The sequence below is a fragment of the Salvelinus namaycush genome, chromosome 5 (genome assembly GCF_016432855.1).
Source record: "Salvelinus namaycush isolate Seneca chromosome 5, SaNama_1.0, whole genome shotgun sequence".
Taxonomy (NCBI): domain Eukaryota; kingdom Metazoa; phylum Chordata; class Actinopteri; order Salmoniformes; family Salmonidae; genus Salvelinus; species Salvelinus namaycush.
The window spans coordinates 69,117,380-69,138,860 of record NC_052311.1 but is presented as its reverse complement, the minus strand read 5'-3'; the positions used below and the strand labels follow the sequence as shown (position 1 = coordinate 69,138,860).

The 21,481-nt window shown below is 43.3% G+C and overlaps 1 protein-coding gene across 1 annotated transcript in view; it reads right to left on the bottom strand.

Moving 5' to 3' along the window:
* LOC120048834 (focal adhesion kinase 1-like) overlaps positions 1-19,730 on the bottom strand; it is a 144,984-nt gene extending 125,254 nt beyond the window's left edge. Inside the window, exons 1-2 of the mRNA XM_038995104.1 lie at positions 19,605-19,730; positions 5,067-5,096 (exon numbers count right to left, since the gene is read on the bottom strand). The gene's annotated coding sequence lies outside the window, so the exon portion shown is untranslated. The remainder of the gene's footprint in view (positions 1-5,066; positions 5,097-19,604) is intronic.
* Between the last annotated feature and the right edge of the window lie 1,751 nt (positions 19,731-21,481).

Here is a 21,481-nt window from a genome sequence, read left to right as displayed (position 1 = left end):
GTTCTGTTTCTGTTTCTACTGTTGCTAGTTCTGTTTCTGTTTCTACTGCTACTAGTTCTGTTTCTGTTTCTACTGCTACTAGCTCTGCTTCTGTTTCTACTGCTACTAGTTCTGTTTCTACTGCCGATAGTTCTGTTTCTACTAGTTCTGTTTCTACTGCCGATAGTTCTGTTTCTACTTCCACTACTGCTGCTAGTTCTGCTGCTACTGCTGTTGCCTGGGCAGTTCTCGCTCTACCTGGCCTAGTTATTCAACAGCTATCCCCTCTCCTCACAAGAACACTAATCACAGCCCTGCCCGACACTTAATCAGTTCAAGACTAATGGGAATTCGCCCCTCTGCTCCGTAATATGTTCAGGGGACAGACAGACAGCAGTCCTCCTGTAAGTCAGTGCTCAGCAGTAGTCAGCGTTTCCCAGCTCCGGTTCTCCAGTAACACCACCAGCACACATTTTGTTGTAGCCCGGGACAAACATATCTCATTCAACTCATTTAGGGCCTGATGATTAGTTGAATCAGGTGTGCTTGTCCAGGGCTACAATAAAAATGAGGACTGGAGTTGGGAAACACTGCGTTAGATGCTGTATTGATTACTTTCACAGCCATGGATGACTTAATGACCACCATGGCTTGGTTTGTTGTGGTGATCAGATGAGAGAAGAATACCTTTGTCTCTATGGCAACCTGCGGTACAGTGCTGCTGTACACATTTGGGCATTGCCATTCAGCGCACCTGACGTCTTGGCATGTTATAGTAGGAGAGGCAGCAATAATACCTGCATAAAGCAGGGCAATGCAAATCACATTCATCTCTAACTATAGCAGAGTTCTGGGAATTAGCATTCAGTCAGTGTAGCTTTAAATCACATTCATATTCATCACACATCCAAACACAGCCATCATCAACAGAAAGACCTCTAAAAAACACTGAGATCAACACAGCCATCATCAACAGAAAGACCTCTAAAAAACACTGAGATGAACACTGGTTAAAAGGCTCTACCTAGAAGCACCTAGTGTGCATAACATATCTGCTGTGTGTACACAGTACATACTTGGGAGTGGAGGGTGTTGAGCGTAAACACAGGCGCCCCGGGCCCAGCATAGGGGGATGCAGCCACTCCTCTCCATGATGGCCGCAGCAGCACCTGTCTTTCTATCCCACCACCAGACCCTGCGGCCTGAACCAGCCCCAGGCTCCCTGACCCTGTCCCCTTCCACAACCGCATAGAGGCCAGGCCAGGACAGGCTGCTGCTTCTTCCTCTGCCCCGGAGGACCCCGGCACAGCCCCTACCGCTGCCCCCCTCTGACCCGTTCACACAGCCCTGCCTCAGGGGAGAGAACTGTGGGGTGAGGAGGAGTTTTTATCCTAACATCCACCTTGCCTGACAGACAGGCTGTTTCCGGGTCAGAGGTGTTTGGTGTCACTCCGAGAGGGAGTGAGAGAGACAGAGATAGAGAGAGAGAGAGAGAGACAGAGAGAGAGAGACAGAGAGAGAGACAGAAGATCAATATGGGACAGGGCTGTGTTGTCAGCTCCTTATCTTCCGATTCCTCTTCAGATCCCCTCAGCGTTGGCTTCCAGCCTCTAAATAAATCCCTCTGCGTGCCTCTGCACAGCCTTGTAAATGAATCAAGCCCGGGAGGCAGCGGACTTGGAAAACAGTGTAGTAGAAGACACAGAGGAGACAAAAAACAAAGCAATCCTTCAGTTAGTTCAGCACTACAACCGCCTGTCTACTCCGATGTGACAGCCTTGTAATCCAGGACAAGCTGCTGCTACTACTGCTGTGAAACCCTGCTGCCGAGTCGGCTGTGTCAGGAGGGTGTGAGCTGGGTTTGTGTGTGACTCAGAGAGAGAGAGAGAGAGAGGCGGGAGGCAGGGTGGGAGGAGAGAGAGAAGGAGGGCAAGAGACTAGTTGAGAGCTCAACCTCCTTTAGGGAACTACACTCAGCTCTTCTCCTGTTTACAAAACGGACAGCGGCTCTTCAGCCACGGTTGGAGAGAGAGAGAGAGAGAGAGAGAGAGAGAGAGAGAGAGAGAGAGAGAGAGAGAGAGAGAGAGAGAGAGAGAGAGAGAGAGAGAGAGAGAGAGAGAGAGAGAGAGAGAAGAGAGAGAGAAGAGAGAGAGCTGCAAATCAAGTAGATCCAGGGTCATGACTAGCGCTCAGTTCATTAGCAAACAATATCTCTTCTTCCTCCTCCTCTTTCTCCTCCTTACAACAAGGTCTGCCCCTATGCCTCTGGCTATCAGCCAAAACAGGTCCCTCTCTCAATTCCTCCCTTCTTCCTCCTCCTCTTTCTCCTCCTTACAACAAGGTCTGCCCCTATGCCTCTGACTATCATTACCATGACAAATATTCAAGATGTCTGTAAAACTAAAGAAGAAATAACAATATTAATTGTGGCTGTGAATCACCCCAACATGAAAACAACAAACCTAATCAAGGGACAAATCTCACTCTACTCATTACACACATCACACACAGGCAGTTCTATGGTCCCTTTAAACATTCAGGTGTGTGTGTGTGTGTGTGTGTGTGTGTGTGTGTGTGTGTGTGTGTGTGTGTGTGTGTGTGTGTGTGTGTGTGTTTTGCAATATGTTTTTCTGGGCCTGTAGCTGAAACAAAGAGAGAGAGTAGATTGCACCTGCCATGAACAGCTTTCATTATGTAACCTAGCAGTGATTTATCACAGTCAGATCTAGCCTAGCTCTCCACAAACTAAAGCCTTCCACTAAATCACACTAACCTCCAAGCAACACCAAGGTGCTGCAGCACTGCTTTCTTCAGGCGGAATACAGATGCTTCCTGCCTGTGTGTCTGTCTACCTCAAATCAGACACACAACCAGGGACACCATCCATTCACATAAGAGGCCAAAACAACATAACAAGGTGATACAAACCAAAGCAGAGAGAATATGAGAAATCTGGCTATCTAAACCCTGGTAAAAGTGTTGGTATGTACTGTATAAGGGGCTTAACTGATGCAGGATGGTTCATACTCTGTTTACTCCGCACCCCATTCAAGAGGACGTCAGTCTGTCAGATGATACCGGCTTTTGGTGCAGTTATCCAGGCCACGATTCTCCAATACTGCTGACTGACTATGGATCAACACAACCAATCAGCTGGATGTTATTTAACTGTACACAACCAACCACTTATCCTGTCTGTCCTCACAGCCAGCTCCGTCCTAACCCTGTGAGTACAGAGAGAATTTAGAGATGTTTCCACTGATAGTCTGTCGCAATACACTCCCACAGGGAACATGGCTGCCTCAGAGCCCTAGATATCAGGTTAGAAACCCCATTATGTCTAAAATAATGGGCTCCAGCTCCACACATACATACAGTGCCTTCAGAATGTATTCATACCCCTTGACTTATTCAACATTTTGTTGTGTCGCAGCCTGAATTCAAAATGGATTCAATCGATTTCTTCTCACCCATCTACACACAATACTCCATAATGACAAAGTGAAAACCCTATTCACACCCTTGAGTCAATACATACTAGAATCACCTTTGGCAGTGATTACAGCTGTGCGTCTTCCTGGGTAATTCTCTAAGAGCTTTGCACACCTGGATTGTACAATATTTACACATTACATTATTGTTTTTAACATTCTTCAAGCTCTGTCAAGTTGGTTGTTGATCATCGCTGGACCATGCTGGTCACAAGAAAGAGCCTTCGATTTGGGACATGTGAAAAGGTACTGAGGATGTGGATATTTGCCTTTGTTGGAGCTACATAAATAAATAAATAATAACACAATGGCAAAACGAACTCACGAGGCTCTGAGCCAGAGCACACTGCTTAGACCCATGCGCCACGGCAGTTCACAATTCTCTTGCAAGCAGGGAGAGTACTCAATGATACTGAATGAAAACAGCACATTTACCCTTTGAGTTGTTTCTGTTTTAACCCTGTAAACACACAAAATTAACGCTGTAACCACGCGGAATTAACCCTGTAAACACGCAGAATGAATGGGTAAAAAATGTACCTTCCTCCAATTACAGCAATTCCGAAGTGAAACTATGAGAACAGGCTGTGCTAGCCAGCCATGTTGAGGTCTTGCCATAGATTTCCAAGCCGATTTAAGTCAAAACTGTAAGTCTGGTGAGAAATGAAATAGCTATCAAACTGGAAGAGATTTTCATTCCTTCGCAGAGATGTTTACTGCAACAAATAGTTATCTGATATTTTCCAATAGATAATTTTCTCCAGTACATGTTGTTCAAACAATGAAATATTGATGAAGAATCAGAGAGAAATGCTGATTGCAGGAGATGAAGAAAGCCCCATCATGCCTTTAGCTTCAGCCATGGGCCCCCTCCAGGAAGCTAACAGAGTCACATAGCTGTATGTACTGTATAGGGAACACCATGTGGAATAGCTGTATGTATTGTATAGGGAACAACATGTGGAATACAATCTGGCTGCACTCATCTAGAGCAAGTCTAGGTGCAGTTTGTCCTTTTTCTATAAATACTACACACAGTCAACCAGCGCTTCACACGTAGCACTATTCACTGTAAATGACAGAATCTTTACTGCCAGGGCAAAATACACGTAGCACTATTCACTTTAAATGACAGAATCTTTACTGCCAGGGCAAAATACACGCAGCACTATTCACTTTAAATGACAGAATCTTTACTGCCAGGGCAAAATACACGCAGCACTATTCACTTTAAATGACAGAATCTTTACTGCCAGGGCAAAATACACGCAGCACTATTCACTTTAAATGACAGAATCTTTACTGCCAGGGCAAAATACACGTAGCACTATTCACTTTAAATGACAGAATCTTTACTGCCAGGGCAAAATACACACAGCACTATTCACTTTAAATGACAGAATCTTTACTGCCAGGGCAAAATACACGCAGCACTATTCACTTTAAATGACAGAATCTTTACTGCCAGGGCAAAATACACGTAGCACTATTCACTTTAAATGACAGAATCTTTACTGCCAGGGCAAAATACACACAGCACTATTCACTTTAAATGACAGAATCTTTACTGCCAGGGCAAAATCCCCCGGTACATACCAGCGTAGTATGATGATATCCTGGAAATATCTGCAAGGGAAACAGAGAGAGAGAGAAGTATGTTAGGATGGCATTGAATGGCATTACTCAGGGTATTTACATGAGCTGACTGTGATCCTTCAAAGCTACGCACCACTGGAGGCTAGCCAGTAGCCAGCAGCACCTGTGCAGATACAGCCCCCTAGAGGTCATCTGTTCAGCACAGCCCAGAGGCTGTTAGACTGCACTGCCAAAGGCACTGGGGTCTTGGCCTGCTTGCACAGAACCTTTGCTGTTTCAGGTGATGTAACGGTGACTGTCATCATTATACATTGATGGTACTGGACATTTCTTAAAGGCTAGCATGATGGTAGCAGGCTGGTGACTGTCAGGAATTGATTTGGAGAGATGGTGGTGAAAGTGGTAGAAAGGTAGAAACTAGGAGGATTAATCCTGGATGGAACGCACCCAATCTTGACACAGGGAGGAGGATGTGCTTCTGATGACTTTACAATTGATTAGCCCTAATTTAATAAGCATTCAGCAGTCTAGGCTATTTTCTCCACAAACAGTGTTTTGGATTCAGCACAGTGCTCCCTGTCTGCCTGCCTGCAGTCAGTCACCACCTAACCTTGTCCTCCAGTGGAGATCACGCCTACGTCCCAAATGACAACATATTCCCTACATAGTGCACTACTTCTCACCAGAGCCCAATGGGCCCAAGTCAAAAGTAGAGCACTAAAAAGGGGAATAGGGTGGCCTTTGGCACTCAGATGACATCCTCCTGCGGTCATTAAAGTCCGAGGCACGTTCAGACGGACAGCAGATGATGGCAGGACTTTGATAAGACCCTCTAGATACCACATCAGTATTTCACTGGCTTCTTAGGGTGGCGATATTGAAGAGCTGGCTACATTATTAGAGACATTATTAGACAGACAGACAGCACAGGAGGTTGGTGGCACCTTAATTGGGGAGGACAGGCTCATGGTAATGGCTGGAGAGGAGAGGAATGAGTGGGATGGTATCAAATACATCAAACACATGGTTTCCAGGTGTTTGATGCCATTCCATTTGCTCCGTTTTGGCCATTATTATGAGCCGTCCTCCCATCAGCAGCCTCCACTGACCGACAGGCAGACAGAGAGAAAGACAAAAAGACAGGCAGACAGAGGTCCTGCTATCAGTGAGGAGCCAGGAGCAGCTAAGCTCATCAGTTAATCCTAATGCTCATTATTCCTGACTAAAGCTGTCTCAGCAGAAAGCACAGCAGAGGAGATGATAGAGAGATGATCTGAGCGAACAGCAGTGAATGAATAAGGGATTCATGATGTAAGACTTCAGATGGAAATAAGTCAATTGGGGGTTTTAAAAAAAGGCAACAAACATTTTTAATGTTAAGCGCCAGGGCTTCAAATGACATGGACGTAGTCATGACCTAGGAAACTTAGCCAGAAACTGAGAGAAGTTAGCAATTCTGTGGTACAGTGATTGTATATTCCTCCTCACTGATCAAAATAAATGGTTCTATCAATTCCTCTTGTAATATTGATGTGACTATGAAATGCCACTGTTTTGTTTGCACTAGAGAATGAATGGTCAATAAAAGTTTGCTTTAGACGTGTTCATATGAATATGACGGCGGCTAGTCAACAGAGGCTACGTCCCAAATGACACCCTATTCACTACATAGTGCACTACTTTTGTGCCCTGGTTAAAAGTAGCGCTGGGGAGAAGAAAAACATCGATGCAATGACATATCGGGATATTATTTTTGACACTATATCATATCGTATCATTTTCACAATATCGTAATATTTATTCTTGCGCTGGATGGCTGTACCTGCACCAAAATCCAGTATTTTTCCTTCATTGCATTTATTTAACCTTTATTTAACTAGGCAAGTCGGTTAAGAACAAATTCTTATTTACAATGACAGCCTACCAGGGAACAGTGGGTTAACTGCCTTGTTCAGGGGAAGAACAACAGATTTTTACCTTGTCAGCTCGGGGATTCAATCCAGCAACCATTCATAGCTTGTTCTCAATCTTATTTTTAAATAGGAAGCCAATCGGCTTTCAGCAGTTTTATTTCCTTGTTTTGTCATGGCTCTATCTTGTCCCACTGTAACAGACGTATGGTTAGCTTATACACTAACATCCCATCACACTGGAGGCTTGCAGGCGCTGCAACATTTCCTCAAGCAGACAGACTCTACCCTTGTTCCATCCAATAATTGCATTTTACAATTTACTGACCTGGTTAATCCAATAACTACTTTGTCTTTGAGTCAGACAAATTCGGGGTGTAGCCATGGGCTGCCCCTGTTCCCCCAACTATGCAAACCTGTATGTGGGACAATTTGAGGAAGCACACCTTTACAAAACAGAGACACACCCCCTACTTTCTAAAATCCTCCTATGGAAGAGATACATAGATGATGTCTTTGTGCTCTGGGAAGGAAGTCAGCAGCAACGAAATGAATTCCAAACTTTACTAAATGAGAGCTCTGAATACCTCAAATTCACCATGCAGACTGATGAGAGAGAAATAAACTACCTGGACTTATGGATCATCAAAGAGAATGATGCATTACACACAAAGCCCACAGACCACAATACCTTGCTATGTGCGGATAGTATGCAACCTCTTCCTCTCAAGAATGGTCTATAGCCAGTTATGCAGAGTTAAACCAATCTGTGGCCACCAGACAGATTTTGACAGCAATGCTAAAAAAAAAGACAGAAATTCAAAATGCGAGGCTACAAGGACAAAACTCTTGATGCGGCAATGATGAAAATCTCTCCAAAACCAAGAGAGGTTCTTTTAGGTGGTTGTAGAATTTAATGGCTCCTTTCTGGATTTTAATAATTAGCGGGTATCGGCCTAATTCTGCTTTGCATGCATTATTTGGTGTTTTACGTTGTACACAGAGGATATTTTTGCAGAATTCTATATGCAGAGTCTCAATTTGGTGTTTGTCCCATTTGGTCAATTCTTGGTTGGTGAGCGGACCCCAGACCTCACAACCATAAAGGGCAATGGGTTCTATAACTGATTCAAGTATTTTTAGCCAGATCCTAATTGGTCAGTGGTGGGCCGTCAGGGCCTGCAAGGCCTTCTCTGCTGGCCTAAACATCATCAGAATATATATATTTTTTTAAATATATTTTCCCACAAATATGTATTAAATTATTCCCCAGAGTAAGAGTTATACTCTTCATTTCATAGCTTTCCTCTTGGTTGCACTGCTTCCTGCCCCAGGTTGAGATTTTGAGGGCTGGTCTTTATGTTAGATCTTTTATCCAATCATATTCAGCCATCATGTGTTGCCAGGGGTCTAAAATCTGCCCTCAGGCCTTCAGAATCAACAGTGCGGGCGCTTGTAGCTTATAGTGAATGGAAATGAAAATTTAGTGTCAACCAATCAGCTTTGGAGTTGGCTATTGTACGCCTTCTGGCTGGCTCCAGTGTTACACAGGAGTGTTACTCAAGTTTGCAAAGCCAGTGTGGCTCCAAACACCAAATCGATCACTTGCAAATAATAGGCATTCCCAGCAGTACAGTTTGCAGTGCTTCTCGGAGCCAAGGAGCCTGTGAGCCATTGTAACGCTTTTACAACATACAAAAGTGAGCTGGTTATCAAGGGGCAAAGTATTGGTCACATTTTTTTAAATTGAGAGACGAGCTTAAAGTTTTCTTTACTGACTATAATTTTCACTTGTCTGACCGTTTGCATGATGAGTTTCTCACATGACTGGCCTATCTGGGTGATGTTTTTCTTGTCTGAATGATCTGAATCTAGGATGACAGGGACTCTCCGCAACTATATTCAATGTGTGAGACAACATTGAGGCTATGATTAAGAAGTTGGAGCTCTTCTCTGTCTGCAGAGGACAACACACGTCTTTCCATCATTGTATGATTTTTTCTGTGCAAATTAACTCAAGCTTACGGACAATGTCAAATGTGATATAGCGAAGCACCTGAGTGAATTGGGTGTGCAATTACGCAGGTACTTTCCTGAAACGGATGACACAAAAAACTGGATTCGTTATCCTTTTCATGCCCTGCCTCCAGTCCACTTACCGATATCTGAACAAGAGAGCCTCATTGAAATTGCAACAAGCGGTTCTGTGAAAATTTAATTTAATCAAAAGCCACTGCCAGATTTCTGGATTGGGCTGCGCTCAGAGTATCCTGAGTATTCAAATCGTACTGTTAAGACATTGATGCCCTTTGCAACCACGTACCTACAGTACGTGAGAGTGGATTCTCGGCTAGCATGAAAGCTAAATACAGGCACAGACTGTGTGGAATATGATTTAATACAAACTCTCTCCAATACAACCCAACATTGCAGAGGTATGTGCATCCTTTCAAGCACACCCTTCTAGGTAACCTGTGGTGAGTTATTCACAATTTTCGATGAACAAATAAGGTTTTATATGTAAGATGGTTAAATAAAGAGCAAAATGATTGATGATGATTATTATTATTATATTATTATTTGTGCCCTGGTCCTATAAGAGCTCTTTGTCACTTCCCACGAGTCGGGTTGTGACAAAAACTCACACTCATTCTTATGTTTAATAAATGCATTGTATAGTGTGTGTGTGACAGGCTTACAATGATGGTAAAAAACAAATTTTGAGAGTGCGCTGACCCTGGTGCTAGAGGGGGTACGCAGCTGGAGGTTGAATGCTTGAAGGGGTACGGGACTATAAAAAGTTTGGGAACCACTGCTATAGGGCAACGGTGTCTAGATGGAATTTGTATTTGTGGTCCTGGGAACTGGACCTTTTTCTCTCTCATCACCCCTCAAGCTGCCTGCAGGATGGTGTTAAAGTGAATGGTGTAGAGGAGGGAACGAACGGGTCAGACTCCAAACACAGCACCCTAGTGTGTGTGTGTGTGTGTGTGTGTAAGACAAATACAGCCTTTTAAACGGAGGGAGTCAACTGTCATTACTGACTACAACACTCTGGATTGACATATTGGAGCAGACCTGGCTGACTGACTACAACACTCCTCCTGATTCCCCTAGAGCAGACTGGATTGACATACTGCAGCAGACCTGGCTGACTGACTACAACACTCCTCCTGATTCCCCTAGAGCAGACTGGATTGACATACTGGAGCAGACCTGGCTGACTGACTACAACACTCCTCCTGATTCCCCTAGAGCAGACTGGATTGACATACTGCAGCAGACCTGGCTGACTGACTACAACACTCCTCCTGATTCCCCTAGAGCAGACTGGATTGACATACTGCAGCAGACCTGGCTGACTGACTACAACACTCCTCCTGATTCCCCTAGAGCAGACTGGATTGACATACTGCAGCAGACCTGGCTGACTGACTACAACACTCCTCCTGATTCCCCTAGAGCAGACTGGATTGACATACTGCAGCAGACCTGGCTGACTGACTACAACACTCCTCCTGATTCCCCTAGAGCAGACTGGATTGACATACTGCAGCAGACCTGGCTGACTGACTACAACACTCCTCCTGATTCCCCTAGAGCAGACTGGATTGACATACTGGAGCAGACCTGGCTGACTGACTACAACACTCCTCCTGATTCCCCTAGAGCAGACTGGATTGACATATTGGAGCAGACCTGGCTGACTGACTACAACACTCCTCCTGATTCCCCTAGAGCAGACTGGATTGACATACTGCAGCAGACCTGGTTGACTGACTACAACACTCCTCCTGATTCCCCTAGAGCAGACTGGATTGACATACTGCAGCAGACCTGGCTGACTGACTACAACACTCCTCCTGATTCCCCTAGAGCAGACTGGATTGACATACTGCAGCAGACCTGGCTGACTGACTACAACACTCCTCCTGATTCCCCTAGAGCAGACTGGATTGACATACTGCAGCAGACCTGGCTGACTGACTACAACACTCCTCCTGATTCCCCTAGAGCAGACTGGATTGACATACTGCAGCAGACCTGGCTGACTGACTACAACACTCCTCCTGAGTCCCCTAGAGCAGACTGGATTGACATACTGCAGCAGACCTGGCTGACTGACTACAACACTCCTCCTGATTCCCCTAGAGCAGACTGGATTGACATACTGCAGCAGACCTGGCTGACTGACTACAACACTCCTCCTGATTCCCCTAGAGCAGACTGGATTGACATACTGCAGCAGACCTGGCTGACTGACTACAACACTCCTCCTGAGTCCCCTAGAGCAGACTGGATTGACATACTGCAGCAGACCTGGCTGACTGACTACAACACTCCTCCTGATTCCCCTAGAGCAGACTGGATTGACATACTGGAGCAGACCTGGCTGACTGACTACAACACTCCTCCTGAGTCCCCTAGAGCAGACTGGATTGACATACTGGAGCAGACCTGGCTGACTGACTACAACACTCCTCCTGATTCCCCTAGAGCAGACTGGATTGACATACTGCAGCAGACCTGGCTGACTGACTACAACACTCCTCCTGATTCCCCTAGAGCAGACTGGATTGACATACTGGAGCAGACCTGGCTGACTGACTACAACACTCCTCCTGATTCCCCTAGAGCAGACTGGATTGACATACTGCAGCAGACCTGGCTGACTGACTACAACACTCCTCCTGAGTCCCCTAGAGCAGACTGGATTGACATACTGCAGCAGACCTGGCTGACTGACTACAACACTCCTCCTGATTCCCCTAGAGCAGACTGGATTGACATACTGCAGCAGACCTGGCTGACTGACTACAACACTCCTCCTGATTCCCCTAGAGCAGACTGGATTGACATACTGCAGCAGACCTAGTTGTTTGATTGATCTGGGTGATTGTTTAGTGGTGATGTGTACTGGACTTACTGAGACAGCAGCTTGCAAAACGGATTACTGTATGTGTGGCTGTGTGTATGTGGATAGGCCTATAGGACTTTACATGGCCTACGTCTGACTCAGCACAATGCTAGGGTTCTGTCACACCATTCATTTACTCACCTAGACAACACTGATCCTGCCAAGGAGAGGCACAGGGGAGGAGATGGTCACCAATCACAATCTGACTCAAACTGTACAGTACTGCTGAATTCCCAATTCCCCTAGCCTGTACTATTCAAATGGTATTACTGACAAGAGAGCACTAATAGTAACACTCCCTAGGTCTCAACACAATCAGGCTACATTGCACAGTATATGAAACATCCCTAGCCAACACAAAAAACCTGACAGGACGATTGGCACCATCCCACTGGGCAAAAACTGGTTGAATCAACGTTGTTTCCATGTCATTTCAACCAAAAAACTTAAAATGTGATGATGTTGAATCAACGTGGAAAACTGAATGGAAAAAGTCATCAACGTAAGAGAATTTAGTCTTTTATTTACCTAACTGTTAAATCCAATGACAGGGTGACTTTTTTGGTTGATTTCACGTTGATTTCACATTAGTTCACAACTCAACCTAATGTAAATGAAAACAAGGTAAATCGTTCTAGAGTGGTAATCATTTAACAGCTGCTCTAGCAGAGTAATCCTATTGGCCTGGGACCAGTTTTTTTTAAAGTGATCTATCTGTATGTCGGCTATCGGATAGGACTCAATTAATAGATTCGTCCGCTCTATTCATTACATTTCTATGCATTTAATCCTATCCGATAGGCGAAATCCAGATAGATATTTATTTTTTGAACTGGGCCCTGAAGATTAGCTGTATAAACTACAGTGATGTGAAAAATACACTCAATCTCCTCCAGCCTCAGACTGTCAGACATGACTACAGTAAGAGATCTAGATCCTGTCAAGCAGAACATCACTTCAGCATTCCCTGAACAGAATGGTCATGACTACAGATCTAGATTAGAGGTCGACCGATTAATCGAAATGGCCGATTAATTAGGGCCGATTTCAAGTTTTCATAACATTCGGAAATCGGTATTTTTGGACACCAATTTGGCAACAAAAAAAAAATGTACACCTTTATTTAACTAGGCAAGTCAGTTAAGAACACATTCTTATTTTCAATGATGGCCTAAGAACAGTGGGTTAACTGCCTTGTTCAGGGGCAGAACGACAGATTTTTACCTTGTCAGTTTGGGGATTCAATCTTGCAACCTTACGGTTAACTAGTCCAACGCTCTAACCACCTGCCTCACGAGGAGCCTGCCTGTTACGCGAATGCAGTAAGAAGCCAAGGTAAGTTGCTAGCTAGCATTAAACTTATCTTATAAAAACAATCAATCAATCATAATCATTAGTTAACTACACATGGTTGATGATATTACAAGTTTATCTAGCGTGTCCTGCATTGCATATAATCGATGCGGTGCGCATTCGCGAAAAAGGACTGTCGTTGCTCCAACATGTACCTAACCATAAACATTAATGCCTTTCTTAAAATCAATACACACGTATATATTTTTAAACCTGCATATTTAGTTAATATTGCCTGCTAACATGAATTTCTTTTCACTAGGGAAATTGTGTCACTTCTCTTGCAACAGAATCTGGGTATATGCAGCAGTTTGGGGCGCCTGGCTCGTTGCGAACTGTGTGAAGACTATTTCTTCCTAACAAAGACAGCCAACTTCGCCAAACGGGGTATGATTTAACAAAAGCGCATTTGCGAAAAAAGCACAATCGTTGCACGAATGTACCTAACCATAAACATCAATGCCTTTCTTAAAATCAATACACGGAAGTATATATTTTTTAAACCTGCATATTTAGCTAAAAGAAATCCAGGTTAGCAGGCAATATTAACCAGGTGAAATTGTGTCACTTCTCTTGCGTTCATTGCACGCAGAGTCAGGGTATATGCAACAGTTTGGGCCGCCTGGCTCGTTGCAAACTAATTTGCCAGAATTTTACGTAATTATGACATAACATTGAAGGTTGTGCAATGTAACAGGAATATTTAGACTTATGGATGCCACCCGTTAGATAAAATACGGAACGGTTCCGTAATTCACTGAAAGAATAAACGTTTTGTTTTCGAAATGATAGTTTCTGGATTCGACCATATTAATGACCAAAGGCTCGTATTTCTGTGTGTTATTATGTTATAATTAAGTCTATGATTTGATATTTGATAGAGCAGTCTGACTGAGCGATGGTAGGCAGCAGCAGGCTCGTACGCATTCATTCAAACAGCACTTTCGTGCGTTTTGCCAGCAGCTCTTCGCAATGCTTCAAGCATTGAGCTGTTTATGACTTCAAGCCTATCAACTCCCGAGATTAGGCTGGTGTAACCGATGTGAAATGGCTAGCTAGTTAGCGGGGTGCGCGCTAATAGCGTTTCAATCAGTGACGTCACTCGCTCTGAGACTTGGAGTAGTTGTTCCCCTTGCTCTGCAAGGGCCGCGGCTTTTGTGGAGCGATGGGTAACGATGCTTCGAGGGTGGCTGTTGTCGATGTGTTCCTGGTTCGAGCCCAGGTAGGAGAGGGACGGAAGCTATACTGTTACACTGGCAATACTAAAGTGCCTATAAGAACATCCAATAGTCAAAGGTATATGAAATACAAATGGTATAGAGAGAAATAGTCCTATAATTCCTATAATAACTACAACCTAAAACTTCTTACCTGGGAATATTGAAGACTCGTGTTAAAAGGAACCACTAGCTTTCATATGTTCTCATGTTCTGAGCAAGGAACTTAAACGTTAGCTTTTTTACATGGCACATATTGCACTTTCACTTTCTTCTCCAACACTGTTTTTGCATTATTTAAACCAAATTGAACATGTTTCACTATTTATTTGAGGCTAAATTGATTTTATTGATGTATTATATTAAGTTAAAATAAGTGTTCATTCAGTATTGTTGTAATTGTCATTACAAATAAATAAATACATTTAAAAAATAAATAAATAAATAAAATAAAAATCGGCCGATTAATCGGTATCGGCTTTTTTTGGGTCCGCCAATAATCGGTATTGGCGTTGAAAAATAATAATCGGTCGACCTCTAATCTAGATCCTATCAAGCAGAACATCACTTCAGCATCCTCTGAACAGAATGGTCACATAGAAATGTATAGCTTAGAACAGACATGATTATCAGTCAGGTAGAATTGGCAATCATGTTAGTTATATAAAATACATTTCTATCTACCAGTTTTAGAAATATTTTAGTCTCACTGAATAACACACACTAGCTGTTTGCATTCTATAAATTAACAGGAAATTAAAAATAACAAATTCAAGGAGAGAGATGACAGCAGCCACCTTGACGATCAGTTCAACCTCAGGTTATTTTTCTAGGAGAAAATAAAAAAATGCCATTGAGTCAGTGTTGTTGCAATTTACATAATTTATGTTGCTAATCACATAATCAAATTTGTCTCTGGCAACATATCAGTTTAGGATGTGTTTGCTATAACAAGCCATCTGCAATGCAGGCCCAATCGCAATACTGGATGTATTTCTGTCATGGATTATGGTAGCTAGTTCTAGTTCCCACAGAGATCATGGACCGCTGGGCAAAAACTGGTTGAATCAACATTGTTTCCACGTCATTCCAACCCAGTAATTCAAGGTGATGTTGAATCAATGTGGAAAACTGATTGAATTTGAAGTCATCAACATAAGGCAATTTATTCTTTTTTCACCCAACTTTGAACCAATGAATCCAATGGCATGGGGACATTTTCTGTTGATTTCACACGTTAGTTGACAACTCAACCAAATCTGTGCCCAGTGGGTGTGTGCTGCTTTTCAACAAAAATAACTTGGTGGCGGTATGCAACACATACTAAAAGGAGTAAGAAAGCATTGTAACAAAAGGTGTGGGCTCAGAGGAATTGAGTTGGGTCATTTGGTCTTCACATCCCAGTAGTGACTTGATAAGAGCTGGGTGTGACAGTATGCTGTGGTCTCAGCGCTGGATTCCTGGGAGGCCAGAGCTTCCTCATTTGTCAAATTGTGTAAAAGCTCCAGACTTCGGTTAACCCATTGGTATCATCTCATTTTTGAAAGCTGTTTCGAGAGACCATCTCAAACAAAAGACCAACTCACATCGAGAGAGATGTTCACTATTCAAGCCTAAGGTGTGTTGTAGACTTGTGAGAGCTGCACCATAAATCACTGAGGGATAGAGCCTATTTGAGTACCTCTATTTGCAATACACACTCTTAGAAAAAAAAGGTGCTATCTAGAACCTAAAAGGGTTCTTCGAATGTCGCCGTAGGATAACCATTTGAAGAACCCTTTTTGGTTCCAGGTAGAACCCTTTCAACAGAGGGCTCTACATGGAACAGCCAAAGATCCCTTTTGGAACCCTTTTGTCTAAGACTGCAGTTTAGTGAAAGTCATTCCCACAAGCACTTTCCCATTGGACTAATAAGTCTACGGCCATTCCCTGTAGTTCTTTAACTACGGACCGCCCTTCTTCTTGAGAAGAACACTATTGACGGATGGTTCTATATTCTTAGTAAAGACTAACTGACAGAGTATAAAAAGGTTTCGCTTCCAGATCTTGCCTTGCTTGTATTGTTTTACACTTGACAGCCTTGTTGTCTCAATACACACATTCACTTATACATAACTGTTTTGAATAAATCACTGTTGATGGGCTTTCCAGGCATTTCTTTCCCCCCAGAAGACACAAATCAACTCCCCATCCACTCGGCATTGAATCGCTGCTGGCTGATTTACACAGCAGATCTCCAAACCTATGTTAAAACAACAACATTTGACAAGGTATTCGATAGCAAGGTATTCGATAGCGCTAGCCTTTGCTCAGAGTACCCTGCCAAGGTTAATATTGAAAAAGGGATCCATAATGAATAGTGCCTGTCATTGATCTGGGTACTGCCTGATACGTGCTGTTTAAAAAGCCTTCTGGAAAGTCAGGTAGAGTACAGTAGGTATCCCGAGTGGCGCAGCGGTCTAAGGCACTGCATCTCAGAGCGAGAGGTGTCACTACAGACCCTGGTTTGATTCCAGGCTGTATCACATCCGGCCGTGATTGGGAGTCCCATAGGGCGGTGCACAATTGGCCCAGTGTTGTCCCAAGTTAGGGTTTGGCAGGGGTAGGCCGTCATTGTGAATAAGAATTTGGTGTTAACTGACTTGCCTAGTTAAATAAAGGTTAAATAATCAAATTAAAAAGGTATGCATGTTCATGTTTATCAAGCTCAGTAGGCCTCTTTTCCCCACTGAGGGCCTATCTTCACAATACAGTGAGACAGAGAAATAACTACAAACATATGGCAAATATGGCAAAAGTGTAAATTTGGGTTTTTACACAATAACATGACAAGTCAGGTTAATGCAAATTCCATCGATGAATCCACATAGATAAGTTGAGCATTTGAAGACCTGAGGTTCCTGAGGCAAACTGAGACTGCAAGGTTAGCCTGATCCTTCATCTACATATTATCAATCTGGATCTGTAATTACATACAATGGCAGTGATCATCTCAAATCTAATTGAACGGAAGGCTTGTCTATGCCTGAGATTGGAATTTGTTCAAAACATTGTGACGCAATACATAACAGCTGGATCGCCCTCTGGAGGGGCTGTGTCGACATCAAAAGGTACATTTTCTACACAACAAAATCTCGGCTTACATTTGTCGACAATCTCTGCCTTCATTGATTTGACTACTGATTTGCCTTCATTGATTTGACTACAGCTGATTTGACTACAGTTGATTGGACTACAGTTGATTTGACTATTGTTGTCAGGACATGGAGGTGAAAGAAACCCAGGTCTTTGACTGTGTGGTTTCATTCACATGGTTTTGCCTACTCCACCAGGACCACATCTATAGGGTTAGTTAGTGTATGGCACATATTGCACTGTGTGTACTCGTATCATCATGGGCAGAAGCATAGACATCTATTCTCATACCCACATTATAACTGCTGATATTTCTGGTTATTACAAGCCATTAGATGTGACGAGATGACTCATATCAGAAGACTAGCCCTGAAGCAGCACATTCTCTGAGGTACACCTCGGTGTCCTGGAATTTATCAGGTAACATTGACAAACAAGGTAGGCTATGGGTTCTTCTGAGGGTTGAACAATCAGTACAACATTCTGTACGGGTCTCCTGCTCTCTATACCCCTGTATGATTCCTCTACAAAAGAATCCCTGAGGTCACTAATAACATGATGTTCATGCAACAAACAACGTTTACCTGTCTGTGACGTTTCACATGCAACTGCATGCACGGCCATGACATGAGAAACGTCCTGCCCTTATCTCAGGCACACTGACTCACTCTTCCTGCCCTTATCTCAGGCACACTGACTCACTCTTCCTGCCCTTATCTCAGGCACACTGACTCACTCTTCCTGAGACAGACACACGTTCAGTTCTCAGCCAAACAAGCCTACCACTACTTCTCAAAAACTGTCAGTTGTATTATGGATATAAATATAGCACACGTACCTCCATTTCCACAGCCCAGGATATTCCAGAACTGCATATTTGTAGGCTATTTACATGTAAGAGTATTTCCAACTGGTGCAAATCACTTCTGTCAGTGCTACTGAGCTGATAACCTGACACCCTCTTACCAACACACCTGGCCCCTCCTCCTACTGGCTTCCAAACTCCTCCCTTTACACACTAGCTTTAACTTGTTACAGCAGCAGGCATGGCGGCAACAATGATACTGATCGTGGAAACAAACAAAACAATAGATGATTCAGGCATGCAGATCAAATAATGCTGCTTGCCTGCAAACATACGCAGAGTCAACAAATCAATGCAACTCATTGTAAAAAAAACAATAATCATTACAGTTTATGAGCAGGCTCTCCTGTTTGCACTGTAGCAGTAACTGAAGAAAGTTCAATATCTGTGAACCTCAACACAATTATGGTTATTATACATGTTTTGTTACATCGTAATATAGTTGTTGCCTTGTAATTGCCTATGGAGTTTAGCAGTTTTTTGTTATTAGACACGTGGAATAAGGAACAGTCTATCTTCGACTTGTGTAATTACATCAGCGTGTCAAATACAGAGGATACAGGGTCTCCGCTAATCTTCCCCTATTCCCCTGCAAGTAGCGTTATACCTTACTCAGGTCATTTAAACAACGGCATGCAGAATGGCTGGGGCTGAGCCGGCTACAGAACTATATCATGCAATGACATACAATGTAGCGAGCTCACCAAACAACCATGAGAGTTGTTACAATTTGTAACATTGTAACAATATTGTAATCACTTTTTTGTTTTAAACTAGCAACATTGTATAATTTCCCTAATGTTGCCACTCGAAATGTAGCCACTCGCTGCACACTATTTGAATAAGACATTCTGTGTTCGCTGAACCTTGCACCTAGGCGTGAGAGATTCGGACACTGCACCACTGTTTGCAGAAACATGCATATTCATGTACATAAAGGATATAGTCCCCTTTTCGCCATCAAATGAAACCGTATTTTCTCCACCAAAAACGCAAATTAAAGTAGGCTAACTGAAAGCTCCGACTCTCACTGCAACCCATTGTCAATGACTGGGGTCTTACTATGCTAACTGGCTAATGTTAAAGTTATTTAATATCCTCCACATCATTCAAAAATGTATAAGGCCACGTTATACTCACGTATATCTTTACTATCGAAGATCCACCTCAACTATTTCCGTTAACCGGTCTCCTATCCTGCAAATATGTGTTACAATCCCGTATTAACCGTATAGCTGTGTGTGGTTCCCCCTCCGTTTCGGTTTCTCCACAACACCGTGCTCTAGCGCCCTACTCTCGGTAACCACTGACACAGCAGCACTGCATCCTAAATAGTTCCAATATGGCTGACGTGTAGTGACCATGTAGTGACCATACCCAGTAGAAACGGCCGGAGAGTTCAGTGGACTCACTGACCATCTCAGCTGGCAAAACGCAAATTCATAACTTGTTATACTTGTAAATAGCTTTTCACATGACAATTACATCAATGAGAATGTCAGTACTTCACAAAACCTTATTTTCTTATACTAAAGTGACTAATACACTCCTCATAAATGTTTCATAAAATGTCAACATTGATATTACAAATAGCTAAATTCATTAGAAATAATATTATTTTGCGATGCAAAAAAATGCATTGACAACTGAGTTCTCTGTGGTTAAATAGACTCACATTTACATGTCATTCACACCCACCCACAGACACAGCAAGAGAACTCTGTGTTTCCATTGTCCAACAGACACATCCCAAAACATTCCTTTCATTAGCTTCCCTGCATAATACTACAACACACAGCAAGCCAGGCCCATAGCAGAGACCCAGTCGGCATACTAAATGGCACCCTATTCCCTAAATAGTGCAGTAATTTTGCCCATAGCCTTACAGGCCCTGATCAAAAGTAGTGCACTTTATAGGGAATAGGGTGCAATTTGGGACGTAACCCCAGGGTGCATAATTGTTATATATATATATATATATTTTTTTTTTAATGTAACCTTTATTTAAACTAGGCAAGTCAGTTAAGAAAAAAATATTTACAACGATGGCCTACACCTGTCAAACCCGGACGATACTGGGCCATTGTGCGCCGCCTTATGGGACTCTGAATCATGGCCGGTTGTGATACAGCCTGGAATCGAACCAGGGTGTCTGTAGTGACACCTCTAGCACTGAAATTAGTGCCTTAGACCACTGCACCACTCGAGAGCCCATTATAGCAGCCTTCCACCACCCTCGGCCAGACCACTGAATCCCTGCCCACAACGTTGACGGGAAGATGAGGATCGCAATGCCTGCCATAGTAAGATACAAAATCACTGATCTGTTCACTGTTCACACCCAAAGCAACCTCGCTCTGAAGGGCTAACTAAGACTTATTCACAGAAAAACTAACCCTCAATGCCCATAGGATGGGGTGAAGCACAAGCTAACTGTTCAGCAGATGATTTTAGATGACAATGGTTTGTATTCAAGACCTATTTCAGCCTTCTCTGTAAATGAAAGGCTGACTTGCATGAATGAGCATAGGAATAAAAAATAATAACTGTACAATCATTTTTTTATTGTATGTGACAGCTAAGACATGGGTGAGGCAGAAATATGAATCTGAAAGAAGACATGTAGTGTATCCAGAATATTGTTAGTGAAATAAATCAAAACTTTGTGAAACAGTCAGAGAAACGCTATTACATCATCATCATCCAGTATATAAAGGCAGACCCCAACTTAAAGAGAACAGAGGATGACAGGGTTCTTCATGATCATGTCATTCCCTGAGCCTCACTGTCCACGTCCCTAATGGCACCCTATTCTCTATAGGGCCCTGGTCAAAAGTAGTGTACTATATAGGGAATAGCAGGGTCCTCACCAGGATTTTCGAACAAGGTGGTGCTGCTGAGTACGGTGGGGTTGGGGGGCAGACCACAAGGTGGAGCAGCGTGGTGGGGTTGGGAGGCAGAACACAAGGTGGAGCAGCGTGGTGGGGTTGGGGGGCAGACCACAAGGTGGAGCAGCG